The sequence below is a fragment of the Eurosta solidaginis genome, chromosome 3 (assembly GCF_040869045.1).
Source record: "Eurosta solidaginis isolate ZX-2024a chromosome 3, ASM4086904v1, whole genome shotgun sequence".
Taxonomy (NCBI): Eukaryota; Metazoa; Arthropoda; class Insecta; order Diptera; family Tephritidae; genus Eurosta; species Eurosta solidaginis.
Window position 1 is genome coordinate 200,604,896 of NC_090321.1, and position 16,614 is coordinate 200,621,509.

A 16,614-nucleotide genomic window follows, 5' to 3' on the forward strand; every position below is an offset into this window, starting at 1 on the left:
TTAGTCTTGCGACTGTAATACAAGTTTGGGTTACAGTCACTGCTGTATATATGACGGTATCTGACAGGTCCGACTGGATAAACGGTTATTAGGAAATGAGATGGATAAGGAAAGGTAAATATTGTAACGAATTCACTGCAATTCCTCTTCTTCCAAATCTTCTGCTAACGTTCGTATCGCTAAACTGTTGAATAAATAACTCCAATATTCAATAATGCAAAATGGCCTTTATTAAAGTACTTCACAATACACTGATACTTTACAACCAATAGCTTGCTTAAATCAAACTGATTGTCGCGCCTCTACTGTTGCTGCCTTTTATACTCTGTGATTTCCTCCTTGCATCTTCTAGGAGCTTCCAGAATTTACTAAGTTACTGGTATATAATTATAACTACAGATGCACGTGTATAACTTCTCATTTGCGCGTGTATTTGTGAGCGACACTTCCACAATTATAATTGCATACTTTTGGGAGCATCTCAGATAAGATATCTGCATGTGTTTCTGCGTCTCTTCTCCGCTGCGTGTACGTTCATATGTGTAGACATAATGATTGATCTATTGATGTGCATACAAGTCACTGCTTAGCATCGCCTTAGAGATAATAGTATCCCTTAGTGTTGCTAATATTCGTCACAATATAAAATATTTGAAGAAGAAGAAGAGGGGAAAGAAGACGCAGTATAGGGAAAGAAAATAAAAGTTAGAAATAGAAATAGCAGAAAGAGAGCAAATAAAAGAAGAAAGCAAAGGAAGGGAGAGGAAAGGAAAACAAAGAAACATATGTAGATGGAAGCCGAAACGAGAACGTACACCGGTATCCGAAGCAGAACAGAAACCCGGACAGAAAATAGAGTTCAAACCGGAAGTGAGACCAAAATGAAACCAGAAACGATTGCGGGACTGAAACTCAAACTAAAAGCGAAACTAGAAAGGAGTACGAAACCAAAACTGAACAGGGTTTACGGATTGATAAGCGCAATATAAAGCTTCCGCAACCCATTTTTCAACTTCACTTAACCGAGCGAAATTCTGTTACAAATATGAATATATTATACATACATACATACATATATGTAGCAGGAGAAGCTCCTCATAAAAATCTTTCTGGCGTTGGTCCGGCTTTTTCGGTAATTGCTCTTGTTTCCGTAACGCAGCGGATCTATATATATTTATTCGCCAAAAGACCATCAACATTGAAACACGCACAAAAACCTTTGGGGAGTATCTTTGTCGCTTCTACAACAACAGCAAACTAAGCTGGAACTCAAATCTAAACCGCACCGAAACTAGAAATCGAATCCAGAAACGCAAACAAAACCCAAATGGCAACTGAATACTAAAGGTGTAGACGATAATGAATTTCTCAGTTCAACAAAGTTTAAAATCTTGTTTGAAATCTGCATAGGGGGAGGGGGGTAAAATTTGTATATCTTCAATTGCGATGAAACTTTGTAGAACTGTTGAACTATTGAACGTCAGCAAAAAGAAAAAATTCAATGAATATTTTCAACTTTTCTCGAAAACGCAATTTAAATCTTTTTTAAGCTGAAAAATAAGATTTCCAATGATAGATAACCAGCAGGAGAGGGACCTAGCTACAAGTTTTTTACCAATAAACTAACATCTCTACCCAGCAGGAAAAGAAGCTAACTACAAGTTGGTTTCCAATAAACAAACACGCTCCATTACCTGTTTATTGTCTTTGCTAGATAGCGTCTTAATCGAAACTGCTTGATAGCTCAAATCAAACTGAATTCCAGCGCCTCTACATTTGCTGCCTTATATACTCTCTGATTTCAACGTTGCATCTTCTAGGCGCTTCCAGAATCAACTAGTTACCATTAGCTCTCAAACTTCTCAGCTATAACTACAATTGGACAATTTTATACCTTTTCTCATTGCATACTTTCAGGAGTATCTCAGATATATGCATGTGTTTGTGCATTGACTCTCCGCTGCTCGTATACGTACATGGTACATATTTTCACGGATATTAGACTCACTAAGCTATACCATCACTAAGGCCATGCTAAGCGATATTTACGTCAATAATCAAATCATGTATACACATATATAAGGCAGCCAAGAGATGTCACACACAGATGCATTTACTTATACGCCTATGTGCGCGCGAGAGAATGTAAACTACAAACATTCACATCAATAATTCAATCTTTATGTATCTACATAAACGAATAAATAGTTGCGTCTACACATATGTACCATGTACGAATACGAACAGCGGAGAGTCAATGCGCAAACACATGCATATATCTGAGAAGTTTGAGAGCTACTGGACTAGTAGATTCTGGAAGCGCCTAAAAGATGTATAAAATTGTGCAATTTTAGTTATAGCTGAGAAGTTTGAGAGCTCATGGACAATGCTAGTAGATTCTGAAAAAATGCGAACGAGGAAACCAAAGGGTATAAAAGGCAACAGATGTAGAGGCGCTGTAATTCAGTTTGAGTTGAGCTATCAATCAGTTTGATTAAGCACGCGATCTAACGGCCAATAGTAGAGTTTCATTTGAGTTATCAGTCAGTTTGGTTATTTAAGCCAGCGAGTAGCAAAGTATAAGTGTTATTGTGAAGTACTTTAATAAAGGCCATTTTTCCATTATTCAATATGGGAGTTATTTATTCAACAGTTTAGTGATTCGAACTTAGCAGAGGATTGCAAATAAGAGGATTTGCAGCAAATTCGTTACAATATGTATAGACGTAATTATTGTTTCGTTTATGTAGATACATAATGATTGAATTATTGATGTGAATTCGCGTCACTGCTTAGCATCGGCTTAGAGATAGCAGCACCCCTTAGTTTTGCTAATATTCGTAACATTATTATTTTTAATAAATTAAATAATACCCTTGGGAGAGTAGATACTTCTCAAAATACTCCCAAGTAAATACTCTTTAGAGTACACACAAGCAAAGCGAGAACTGCAGTAGTTGATCCTCTAAATACCCCAATATGCCGAAAATGGAACATAAAATTGCACGGAGTACACCTGATTTATGCAGGGTAGGAGAGGACCACATACTCCGTCTCTCACTGTGTTTCTGAGTACTCCGTGGAATACCCTCGGGAGAGTAGATACTTCTCAAAATACTCCCAAGTAAATATTGCATAGGGTACTCACAAGCAAAGCCAGAGCTAGAGTAGGTAATCCTTTAGATACTCCAACACGTCAAAAACGAAACACATGAACCAACGATTTTGGCAGGGACAATATACATCGGAAGAATGCCACCATCCACCTATTTAACTGTTCGATTGATAATACATTCGTATCTCTGTATATGTATTGTAACGAATTTACGGCAAATCTTCTTATTTGCAATCTTCTGCTAAGTTCAAATCACTAAACTGTTGAAGAAATAACTCCAATATTTAATAATGCAAAATGGCCTTTATTAAAGTTCTTTACAATAACACTACAACTGATAATACTGCAATTGCTCGACAGATAGCGTGCTTAATTGAAACTGATTCCAGCGCCTCTACATTTGCTGCCTTTTATACTCTCTGATTTCCTCGGTCGCATCTTCTATGCGCTTCCATTTCCAGAATCTACTAGTTGGCCATCAGCTCTCAAATTTCTCAGCTGTAACTAAAATTGCACGATTTTATAGCTTCTCTCATTGCATACTTGCATACTTTCGGGAGTATCTCAGATATATGCATGTGGTTGTGCGTTGCTTCTCAGCTGCGTGTACCTACATATGTGAAGACATAATGATTGATTCGTTTATGTAGATACATAATGACTGTTTTATGGATGTGCATACAAGGCGCTGCTTAGCATCGGCTTAGAGATGGCAGTACCCCTTAGTGTTGCCAATATTCGTAACACTGCCCTCTACTTAAGTCTGATCGTCCCGATCAGACAAATCTCCCGATCTAAACGCCGCTAGCATCTCCCAATGTACCACTCTTCTACTTCGTGGTTTCCCAATGGATTGTATGCGGAAGGTGGTATCACTTATCTTCTTCACAACTTTGTACGGGCCTTCCCAACTGCACCGAAATTTGGATGGAACACCTTTCCGCCGTTGAGGGTTGTATAGCAGTACCAAATCTCCCTCCAAGAAACCTTCCGAATTATTTTTCTCATCGTCCCTGCGTTTCATCTTACTACTCATTACCCTGGGCCGTTCCCTCACACCTTGTTGTTTGGCCAATTAACTACTTCGTAGAGCTTGCGCTTAATGGATTGGCTTCGTATAATCAGTATCGTTCCAACGTTTCACAACAGTAGTGCGCCCCGGCTTGAAACTACCCTCGAATTCTTCCTGGAAAAGTCTTTCCTTCGTTTTAGTGCGTCCGTTAGGGTTTGTCAAAGCCAGTGTTTCTCTCGCAGGTATCTTTGATTTTGTTTTGTTTGGCCCATTCGGTCCATCAACATTTACCTTTGACTTTCGTGATCTTTGTCGACTCTTCTCCACCAGTACTCGATTACTGCTGAACCCCTTTTCCAAACTGAAGCTAAGTCGCACATCCTGGTTCTAATAGCGCATAATCTTTCTCCGCATATCGATGCTGATGTCATGGTCAACGAAAAAGTCCACTCCCAATATGACTTCATCAACACTCTCCGCCACAATGAATTTGTGTAGAACCATGACCTTTCCAATTAATACCTCACATACCACTTCTCCTTGGACTTGGTTATACTCGTCAGTGACTGTACGCAACCTTGCTCCAGGTAACGTTTTTACTCTCCTGTTGACCAAGTCAGATCGAATTAAAGGAGATGCGCCCGTATCTACAGTCAGTACACGTTCTTTGCCATCCACATTTCCTCTGACGGTAAGGCTGCTCGATTTTCTACCAATTTTCGACACAGATATCACAGGACATTCAATAACTGGAGCTAGCTCTCGATCTCTACATCTTACTCGCTCTTGCTCATCCCTTCCATCTTTGTTATTAAGACCACTCATGCTGTTGCAACCACTAGGATCAAGATCGCAATGACGTGCAATGTGACCGGGCTTCCCGCATTTGAAGCATTTGATAAATCTCCCACTCCGCTTTTGTGATCCTTTCAGCGCCTCCAATATTGCGTCTACCCACTCTGGCCTTTCTACTTCCACACGACGTGCTGCTTTACCCAGAAGCGACGCTGTTTCCTGAATCAAAGCTTGCGAAACCGTTTCTGCGAATGTTGGCTTTGGGTTTGCGTATGTAGCTCGCTTTGTTTCGACATCCCGTATGGTATTTATAAAGCTCTGAATCTTAACCATTTCAGTGTATTCCACGGGTGCGTCCGCATTCGCTAAATGTGCCAGCCTTTCAACATCCGACGCAAACTCTTGCAATGTCTCACCAGGCTTCTGGAAGCGGTTCAGTAACTCCATTTGGTATATCTGTCTCCTATGCTCAGTTCCGTATCGCCTCTCTAGAGCACTCATCAATGTTTCGTAGTTGTTCCGTTCCCCCTCGGGAATAGTCTGTAGGATTTCAGCAGCAGATCCTTTCAATGTCACGAATAGTGCAGCAATTTTATCTTCAGCACTCCAGCGGTCTTCTCAAACTGAATCTTAAACACCTGGAAAGGAACAGAGCCGTCAAAAGATGGAGTTTTTACCTTCGTATTGCTTGCTGAAACAACCGGGCGATTTAGCTGCAACTCCTGTATATGACCTCACAATGTTTCAATCTCGGCATCGATTTTGTTCTCAAGTTGCAAAATTTTTGTGTCTGGCGCCTCCATCTTCGAAGAAATACGTCCTCCAGTTGTGCAGAGATCTGCGCTGATATTTGTGCCGAAATTTCGGATATTCGTGCCTCTTGTGCTTCAATCTTCGATGTTATACGGTTCTCCTGCGATTCCAGTTGAGATGCCATATATGCCTTCTGTTCTTCCATCTTGGATTGATGTGCACAAAAGGCGCTGCTTAGCGTCGGCTTAGAGATGGCAGTACCCCTTAGTGTTGCTAATATTCGTAACAGTATGTATATGATTAATAAATACATTCTACAATAATATTTATGTAACGGTATTTAAAAGGGAGAAGACACTTTAATTACATTTTCGTTTGGTATTTTGTTTGCTTTTTATTCAAAAGTTTTACAGGTTAAGTTGACAAATTTCACACTTTAAAAAAGGCCATACAATTATTCATTTTTTCAATCTAATATATCTACTATATATTTGTGAAAGTATGTCTGTATGTATGTTTAGACTTGCAGCTAAAACCGTAGAATGGAATCGAAGGACATTTTGCTATGACATACCCTGAGTGCGTCAATCTATGGTAGGCTATATAAAAAAAGTTTTCGACAGGGGGGCGTGGCACCTCCCATACAACTAGAATTGTTCATAGTCAATATATCTGAAAGTATTAAGGCTAGACGACTGAAATTCGGTGAGTGCTTATACGAGACCAATCCCTAACCCCTCCAGAAAAACTGGGTATAACCAAAAAGGGGGCGTGGCAACTCCCATACAAATGGAATTTTTCGTTGTCAATATATCTGAAAGTATTAAGCCTAGACGACTGAAATTAGGTGAGTGGTTATACGAGACCAATGCCCACCCCCTCCAGAAAAACTAGGTATAACCAAAAAGGGGGCGTGGCACCTCCCATACAAATGGAATTTTTCGTTGTCAATATATCTGAAAGTATTAAAGCTAGACGCCACCGTGGTGTGATGGTAGCGTGCTCCGCCTATCACACCGTATGCCCTGGGTTCAACTCCCGGGCAGATCAACATCAAAATTTTAGAAATAAGATTTTTCAATTAGAAGAAAATTTTTCTAAGCGGGGTCGCCCCTCGGCAGTGTTTGGCAAGCACTCCGGGTGTATTTCTGCCATGAAAAGCTCTCAGTGAAAACTCATCTGCTTTGCAGATGCCGTTCGGAGTCGGCATAAAACATGTAGGTCCCGTCCGGCCAATTTGTAGGGAAAATCAAGAGGAGCACGACGCAAATTGGAAGAGAAGCTCGGCCTTAGATCTCTTCGGAGGTTATCGCACCTTACATTTATTTTTTTTTTATTAAAGTAGACGACTGAAATTAGGTGAGGAGGTATATAAGACTAATCCCTACCCCATGGGGAAAAATTGGGGATAGCGAAAAAGGGGCGTGGCATATGCCATACAAATGGGGGTTGGGATTAGTCTAATATATTAGTCTATATAGTACTGCTTTTATTTATACCCAAACGACGTCGGGTACTCTGCTAGGTTAATATCCAATCTAATCTAATCTATCTAATCTAATATCTAATATCTAATCTAATATATATTATAAATGGGAAAGTAATATAATAATGGTATCCGTCCGGGATCCCGTCGGGGTTATTTCGGGACTCTTTCTCTACTAATACGGGATTATTTGGGCACCCTTGCGGCATCATTTCTGGATGGTTTTCGGGATCATTTCGGGACTTTTTCTCTACTTATACGGGATTATTTGGGGACCCTTTCGGCACCATTTCTGGATGGTTTTCGGGATCCGTCCGGGATCCGCCCGGGATCATTTCGGGACTATTAGGGGATCAACTGAGGACCCTTCCGGCATCATTTCTGGATGGTTTTCGGGATCCGTTCGGGATCCCGTCGGAGTCATTTTGGGACTTTTTCTCTACTTATACGGGATTATTTGGGGACCCTCCGGGATCCCGTCGGGTTCATTTCAGGATATTTTCGGGATCATTTGGGGTACCTTCCGGCTTCATTTCTAAATGGTTTTGGGGATCCCTCCAGCATCTCGTCGGGGTCATTTCGGGACTTCTTCGCGACTAATACTGGATCATTTGGGGACCCTTTCGGCATCATTTCTGGATGGTTTTCGGGATCCGTCCGGGATCCCGTCGGGGTAATTGCGGGAATTTTTCGGGATCATTTGGGGTCCCTTCCGGCATCATTTCTGAATGGTTTTCGGGATTCGTCCGGGATTCTGTCGGGGTCATTTCCATACTTTTTCTCAACTAATACGGGATTATTTAGGGACCCTTTCGGCATCATTTCAGGATGTTTTTCGCAATCCGTCCGGGATCCCGTCGGGGTCATTTCGGGACTTTTTCGCGACTAATGCGGGATCATTAGGGGACCCTTTTGGTATCATTTCTAGATGGTTTTCGGGATCCGTCCGGGATTCCGTCGGGGTTATTTCGGCACTTTTTCTCAACTAATACGGGATCATTTGGGGACCCTTTCGGCGTCATTTCTGTATGGTTTTCGGGATCTGTCCGGGATCTCATCAGGGTCATTTCGGGACCGGCATCATATCTGGATGGTTTTCGGTATCAGTCGGGATCATTTCGGGACTTTTTCGGGATCATTTGGGGTCCCTTCCGGCATCATTTCTGGATGGTTTTCGGGATTCGTCCGGGATCCCGTCGGGATCATTTCAGGCCTTTTCGGGATCATTTGGACTACCTTCCGGCATCATTTCTAGATGGTTTTGGGGATCCGTCCGGCATCTCGTAGGGGTCATTTCGGGACTTCTTCGCGACTAATACTGGATCATATGGGGACCCTTTCGGCATCATTTCTGGATGGTTTTTGGGATCCGTCCGAGATCCCGTCAGGGTCATTTAGGGACTATTAGGGGATCATTTGGGGACCTTTCCGGCATCATTTCTGGATAGTTTTCAAGATCCGTCCGGGATCCCGCCGGGGTATTTTCGGGACTATTTCGGGTTGATTTTAGGACCATTCCGGGATAATTTTTGTATAGTTTTCGGGATCCGTTCGGGATCCCGTCGGGGTTGTTTTGGGACACTTTCGGGACTATTCCGGGATCATACCGGGACTATTTCGCGATCATTTGGGGACACTTCCGGCATCATTTCTGGATAATTTTCGAGATCCGTCTGGGATGCGGACGGGGTCTTTTCGCGATTATGTCGGGATAATTTGGGGTCCCTTCCGGCATCATTTATAGATGGTTTCGGGATCCGTCCGGGACCCCGTCAGGGTCATTTCGGGACTATTAGGGGATCATTTAAGGAACCTTCCTGCATCATTTCTGGATAGTTTTCGAGATCCGTCCGGGATGCGGACGGGGTCATTTCGGGATTATTTCGGGACCATTTGGGCTACCTACCGGCATCATTTCTAGATGGTTTTCGGTATCCGTCCAGGATCCCGTCGCGGTCATTTCGAGACCTTTTCGGGATCATTTGGGGTCCCTTCCGGCATCACTTCTGGATGGTTTTAGGGGTCCGTCCGGGATCCCGTCGGAGTCATTGCGGGAATTTTTCTCAACTAATACGGCATCATTTGGGGACCCTTTGGGCATCATTTCTGGATGGTTTTCGGGATCCGTCCGGAATACCGTCAGGGTAATTTCGGGACTATGAGGGGATCATTTGAGGACCTCTCCGGCATCATATCTGGATGGTTTTCGGTATCCGTCCAGGATCCCGCCGGGATCATTTCGGGACTTTTTCGGGATCATTTGGGGTCCCTTCCCGCATCATTTCTGGATGGTTTTCGGGATTCGTCCGGGATCACGTCGAGGTCATTTCAGGACTTTTTCGGGATCATCTGGGGTACCTTCCGGCATCATTTCTAGATGGTTTTGGGGATCCGTCCGGCATCTCGTCGGGATCATTTCGGGACTATTAGGGGATCATTTGGGGACCTTTCCGGCATCATTTCTGGATAGTTTTCAAGATCCGTCCGGGATCCCGCCGTGGTAATTTCGGGACTTTTTCGGGACCATTCCGGGATAATTTCTGTATAGTTTTCGGGATCCGTTCGGGATCCCGTGGGGTTGTTTCGGAACATTTTCGGGACTATTCCGGTATCATACCGGGACTATTTCGCGATCATTTGGGGACATATCCGGCATCATTTCTGGATATATTTCGAGATTCGTCTGGGATGCGGATGGGGTAATTTCGGGATTATGTCGGGATCATTTGGGGTCCCTTCCGCCATCATTTCTAGATGTTTTTCGGGATCCGTCCGAGATCCCATCGGGGTTATTTCGGGACTTTTTCTCGACTGACACGGGATCATTTGGGGCCCTTTCGGCATCATTTCTGGATGGTTTTCGGGATCTATCCGGGATCCCGTCAGGGTCATTTCAGGATTATTAGGGGATTACTTGAGGACCTTTCCGGCAAGATTTCTGGAGGATAGTTTCCGGCATCATTTCTAGATGGTTTTGGGGATCCGTCCGGCATCTCGTCGGGATCATTTCGGGACTATTAGGGGATCATTTGGGGACCATTCCGGCATCATTTCTGGATAGTTTTCAAGATCCGTCCGGGATCCCGCCGTGGTAATTTCGGGACTTTTTCGGGACCATTCCGGGATAATTTCTGTATAGTTTTCGGGATCCGTTCGGGATCCCGTGGGGTTGTTTCGGAACATTTTCGGGACTATTCCGGGATCATACCGGGACTATTTCGGGATCATTTGGGGACCCTTGAGGGGTCATTTCATGACTTTTTCTGTATTATTTCGGGATCATCTGGGGACCGTTCAGGCATCATTTCTTGGTGGTTTGCCGGATCCATCAGGGTCATTTCGGGACCATTTTGGGATCATTTGGGGACCCTTCCGAGGTTATTTCTGGATCCGTCCGTGGTGCCGTAGGAGTAATTTCTAGATTTTTTTGTTACTTTTTCGGGATAGTTTTGGGACCCTTCCGGGATCATTCCTGGATCCGTGCGGCATCCCTTCGGGGCCATTTCCGGACTATTTCGGAATCATTTTGGGACCCTTCTGGAATCATTTCTGTATGGTTTTCGCGATCCGTCGTGGATCCCCTTGGGGTAATTTCGGAACTTTTTTTGGACTATGTCGGGGTAATTTAGGAACCTATCCTGGATATTTTCTGGATGTTTTTTGAGATCCGTCCGGGAGCCCGTTAGGGTCATTTCGGGACTATTAGGGGATCATTTAAGGAACCTTCCTGCATCATTTCTGGATAGTTTTCGAGATCCGTCCGGGATGCGGACGGGGTCATTTCGGGATTATTTCGGGACCATTTGGGCTACCTACCGGCATCATTTCTAGATGGTTTTCGGTATCCGTCCAGGATCCCGTCGCGGTCATTTCGAGACCTTTTCGGGATCATTTGGGGTCCCTTCCGGCATCACTTCTGGATGGTTTTAGGGGCCCGTCCGGGATCCCGTCGGAGTCATTGCGGGAATTTTTCTCAACTAATACGGCATCATTTGGGGACCCTTTGGGCATCATTTCTGGATGGTTTTCGGGATCCGTCCGGAATCCCGTCAGGGTAATTTCGGGACTATTAGGGGATCATTTGAGGACCTCTCCGGCATCATATCTGGATGGTTTTCGGTATCCGTCCAGGATCCCGCCGGGATCATTTCGGGACTTTTTCGGGATAATTTGGGGTCCCTTCCCGCATCATTTCTGGATGGTTTTCGGGATTCGTCCGGGATCACGTCGAGGTCATTTCAGGACTTTTTCGGGATCATCTGGGGTACCTTCCGGCATCATTTCTAGATGGTTTTGGGGATCCGTCCGGCATCTCGTCGGGATCATTTCGGGACTATTAGGGGATCATTTGGGGACCTTTCCGGCATCATTTCTGGATAGTTTTCAAGATCCGTCCGGGATCCCGCCGTGGTAATTTCGGGACTTTTTCGGGACCATTCCGGGATAATTTCTGTATAGTTTTCGGGATCCGTTCGGGATCCCGTGGGGTTGTTTCGGAACATTTTCGGGACTATTCCGGGATCATACCGGGACTATTTCGCGATCATTTGGGGACATATCCGGCATCATTTCTGGATATATTTCGAGATTCGTCTGGGATGCGGATGGGGTAATTTCGGGATTATGTCGGGATCATTTGGGGTCCCTTCCGCCATCATTTCTAGATGTTTTTCGGGATCCGTCCGAGATCCCATCGGGGTTATTTCATTTGAGGATCCTTTCGGAATCATTTCTGGATGGTTTCGGGATCCGTCTGGGATCCCGTCAGGGTCATTTCGGGACTATTAAGGGATCATTTATTTATTTATTTATTATTATTATTATTAATAAGTCATTGGACAAAAATCCTTATAGACTATAGAATCTAAGAAAGTATTAGATACAGCTTAATTGTTACTAAAATATACAGCTTAAAAGCGGAATTCGAAACTATCAAAAAATCGGCTCTTGGAAGCGAAAAATCAAGAGAGACTTTTTTACTTAGTACATTGAACTCACAAGTAGCGCGTTTAACAGTAGCATAACTAGCATAACTTGTTCTGAAGTTATATCCATAGGAAGGAAAGAAATTCCGAAGAAGTCGTTAAGGATCAGAAAATTTGGAGGTATTACGCCTAACAAAACCAAGAATGGAATAAGATTTAGAAGTTACATAATTAATATGACTATTAAAAGAACTTACTATCAAAGAGGACACTAAGGTCTTTAATCTCGCTTATGCACTGAAGTTCGCAATCAGAAATAGTATACCTTGTGCGCAAGACGGAAGTTGACTTAGAGTAGGTCATATGGAAACATTCAGACGGATTAAGAGACAGACGTGAGTTCAGACACCACTGATATATTTTATTGATATCACTTTGCAACTTTAGAACGTCATCAGGTGTCTTGACTATTGAGAAAATCTTTAAGTCATCTGCATACAACAAACACTTAGAAAATGAAAAACAACTACTAATGTCATTAATAAATAAAATAAAAAATAGTGGTCCTAATATACTTCCCTGAGGAACACCAGAGGTTGCCACAAAGGAACTAGAGGATACACCATTAAAAGTGACCACACACTGTCGATTAGATAGATAAGAACCAATACATTGGAGAAAAGAGGAATGGAAACTCTCTGGCATCATTTCTGGATAGTTTTCGGGATCCGTCCGGGTTCCCGTCGGGATCATTTCGGGACTTTTTCTCGACTAATACGGGATCATTTGGGGACCCTTTCGGCATCATTTCTGGATGGTTTTCGGGATCCCATCAGGGTCATTTCGGGTATATTAGTGGATAATTTGGGGACCTTTCCGGCATCATTTTTGGACAGTTTTCGGGATCCGTCCGGGATCCCGTCGGGGTAATTTCGGGACTATTTCGGGATCAAGGGGTACCTTCCGGCATCATTTCTAGATGGTTTACGGGATCCGTCCGGCATCCCGTCAGGGTCATTTTCGTCAGGGATCATTTGAGGACCTTTACGGTATCATTTCTGGATAGTTTTCGGGATCTGTACGGGAACCCATCGGGCTGATTTCGGGACTTTTTCGGGACTATTTCGGGATCATTTGGGGACTCTTTAGTGGTCATTTCATGACATTTTCTGTATTATTTCGAGATCATTTGGGGACTCTTCCGGCACCATTTATTGATGGTTTGCCGGATCCATCAGGGTCATTTCAGGACCACTTTGGGACCCTTCCGAGGTCATTTCTGGATCCGTCCGTGATGCCGTAGGAGTCTTTTCGAGATTTTTTTGTTACTTTTCCGGGATAGTTTTGGGACCCTTCCGGGATCATTTCTTGATCCTTGCGGGATTCCATTGGGATCATTTCCGGACTATTTCGGGATCATTTTGTGACCCTTCCGGAATCATCTCTGTATGGTTTTCGCGATCCGTCCGGGAGTCCGTCAGGGTCATTTCGGAACTTTTCCTGGAATATTTCGGGATCATTTTGGTACCCTTCAGGGATCATTTCTGTGTGGTTCTCTAGATAAGTCTAGAATCGTATCGTGTTATTTCGGGTTTTTTGGGACTATTCCGGGAAATTTTCGAGACCCTTCCGGGGCATTTCTGGATGGTTTTCGGGATCCATCTGCGATATCGTCGGGTAATTTCGTGGCTTTTTCTGGATAACTTCGGAATCATTTGGGGATCCCATCAGGTTATCAGCTCATTGAGATCTTTTTTTTACTCTATTACAAAAATAAAATGCATTAGACAGAAAAAAAAATTTTAAACAGATAACTTGACAAGCAGGCTAACGTGAATAGCCCATATATTTCATTTTCTCCTTGCGTACGGGCCGCGGGTAAAGGCTAGTCTTTGAATAAATTAAGAATAGAATGCGAATGATTGGTGTTTTCTTTAATGGAGTTGTTGTTGTATTAACAGTGTTTAATTTTTAATGGCACGAATGAGGCATTTAAAATACATATAAAAGTATAGTTTTGTACATATATAATATGTATCTATAGAAGTGCCTTTTAACGTATTTTGTTACAGTATTTGCTCATTTTGTAAGTCCCAATTATATAGAAACTAAAATATAAGTAAAAAGGTCAAACTTTATGATACAATTTTCAAGATCTTTCTTTTTTGCTTGTGTTTTAGAGTAATTATGCTTACATTGAATAATGCTACATACATAAATGTGTTTTTCGATACAAGTATACTTTTATAAAGTAAATTATCAAGAATGCATAATTTGGAATACAGTTTTTAGTTCGTTTTTCGCGTCTTTCTTATTTTTCAAAATTTGGACACTTGTGGAATGCTTAAATTTAATTAAAAACAAAAAATGTCGTATAAAATAAATATATATATATATCGATGCACTCAACAAACAAAGTATATATGGGGTATTCCATCCCATTTCGACCAATTTTGAACCCGACCCCTTTAGAATTGGCTGAAAGTTTTTCTTCTTTTTCTAGCTTACGAAAGACGTTTTTCAGAAGTTTTTCAAATTTTTTCATCCAACTCAAAAAAAGTTATGAATTTTTAAAGAAACACCGTTTTTGTTTTCAAAATGCTATAACTTTTTCAAAAATTGACCGTTTGTGATCTTTTTTTTTTAAATTTGTTTTTAAATGTACTTTTCGGAAAAAATTCAAAAAAATTTTTAAAGTTTTTTTTTTGTAATTTTTCAGTTTTTCGAGATTTTTCGAATTTCGCCTTTTTTTCTCATAAAAAACTTCAATCAATTCTGCAATCATCCCCACTAATCCCGGAGTGGGCCGAGAACTTTTTTATTTAATTGAAAAAAAAAAGTTTAAAATTTTTTTTTGTATTTTTTCCGAAAAGTACAAGTACAAGTAGAAAAAAAAAAGTTATAGCATTTTGAAAAAAACACCGTTTTCCAACTCAAAATAAGTTTTAAATATTTTGAAAAAAATGGTGTTTTTTTTCAAAATGCTATACATTTTTCAAAAATTGACCGTTTGGGAGCATTTTTTTTTAAATATGTTTTTAAATGTACTTTTCGGAAAAAATACAAAAAAAATTTTTAAGTTTTTTTTCAATTAAATAAATAAAATAAATTTTTTCCTCCTATTCGCATAAAAATGCAACTACCACGGCTTCAAAGTCTACATCATCCATTTGACCCTATTGTCAAAAAGAGTTTCGATAAATTCATGAATAAGAACAGTGAACCATCAAATATTCATTAGAACAAATAAAACTCAATCCAATCCATAGATAACAACAAATAACACTTACAGATACGCCGGTTGCTTATTTGGTGGAAAATACGTATGTGGATTCGATACCTAGCATGTACAAAATTTCTGTATGAATAAAATTTCTTCGTGGGTGAGGCTTCCAATGCCTCGCTGTTTATGTGCTGTATACGGGAATTCCAATTGGTGCTACAATATGAAATAAATAATGTATAACAGAAAATGGAAATAATAGATTGCATTAATCTTAACACATGAACTATCAGCTCATCGTGTTCATGGCCATGGTAGATCGCAGTGTTTATATTTTTATCAGGAGAACTCTCTCTAACATGTGGTTCCAATGTAAATTTCATATTAATTTGATCGCTATACAATGTACTTACAGGCAAATACCCAATTCTGATTTAGTTTTTGTTTAGATTTATTGGCAGGGTGTTTTAAATTAATTGTTTACAAAACAGCTCCAGGTGCACAAATTTTTATAGTTTGGTAGGTACGTTCGATTGTGCACAGTACAAATATCTCAAGTGAGTAATAGTTCGCTGATGCCCAACATGGCCTGGACTTATTGAAATGATATAAAATACCTTATCATTTAATTAAAATGTTATTTTACAAATTTATTGAAAGACGTGTTTATACAAAGAAAAAATTATTTTCGTCGGAAAGTGTCGCGTTACTGTAGCTTAGTGTGCATTGATACATTTTTTCCGAACGTGTCGTGCTGGTGTCGGTACATGTCGCGTCGTATAAAGGTTCATGCACATTATACGACGCGACGTGTACCGAAACCAGCACGACACGTTCCGACAAAATATTCTTTGCACGTATTCTTATGGAACCATGCACACTTAGCGACAGTTGTACGACACGACCCGACACGAGACGACCAAGTCGGTCCACTGTCGCTAGGTGTGCATTACAGTATATAGAAATTTTCTTCTCTTAGCTCATCCAGTCTCGAGTAATATAGCGCCTTTAGCTGTTCTTGAGGAAGTTCCTTTTTTGCTTTGCTTAACTCCGAGTACATGAAAATTATGTTTGGATATTTCTGAAGGCTGGTGTTTGTGTTAATCTTGTCCATTATGTGCCTCAACTTGTTATATGCGAAGTTGTAACTAGATTTAGCCATACAATAATTTTGTAATCGATATTTTATTTTTGGATTAAGCAGCCATTGATTCGTCAGCTCTATGGTTGTTAGACATAATGCCCTGGACAATGGAGGAAGCTCGTAGGCCAAGGCATATTTATTTATTTATTTAATATTTAAAG

The 16,614-nt window shown here is 41.4% G+C and overlaps 1 long non-coding RNA gene across 1 annotated transcript; it reads right to left on the minus strand.

Moving 5' to 3' along the window:
- Positions 1-15,194: 15,194 nt before the first annotated feature.
- Positions 15,195-15,985, minus strand: LOC137244917 (uncharacterized). The gene is made up of 3 exons (XR_010951222.1): positions 15,723-15,985; positions 15,377-15,525; positions 15,195-15,262 (listed from the first exon to the last, which is right to left on the minus strand). It is a non-coding gene; the product is annotated as an uncharacterized lncRNA (long non-coding RNA).
- Between the last annotated feature and the right edge of the window lie 629 nt (positions 15,986-16,614).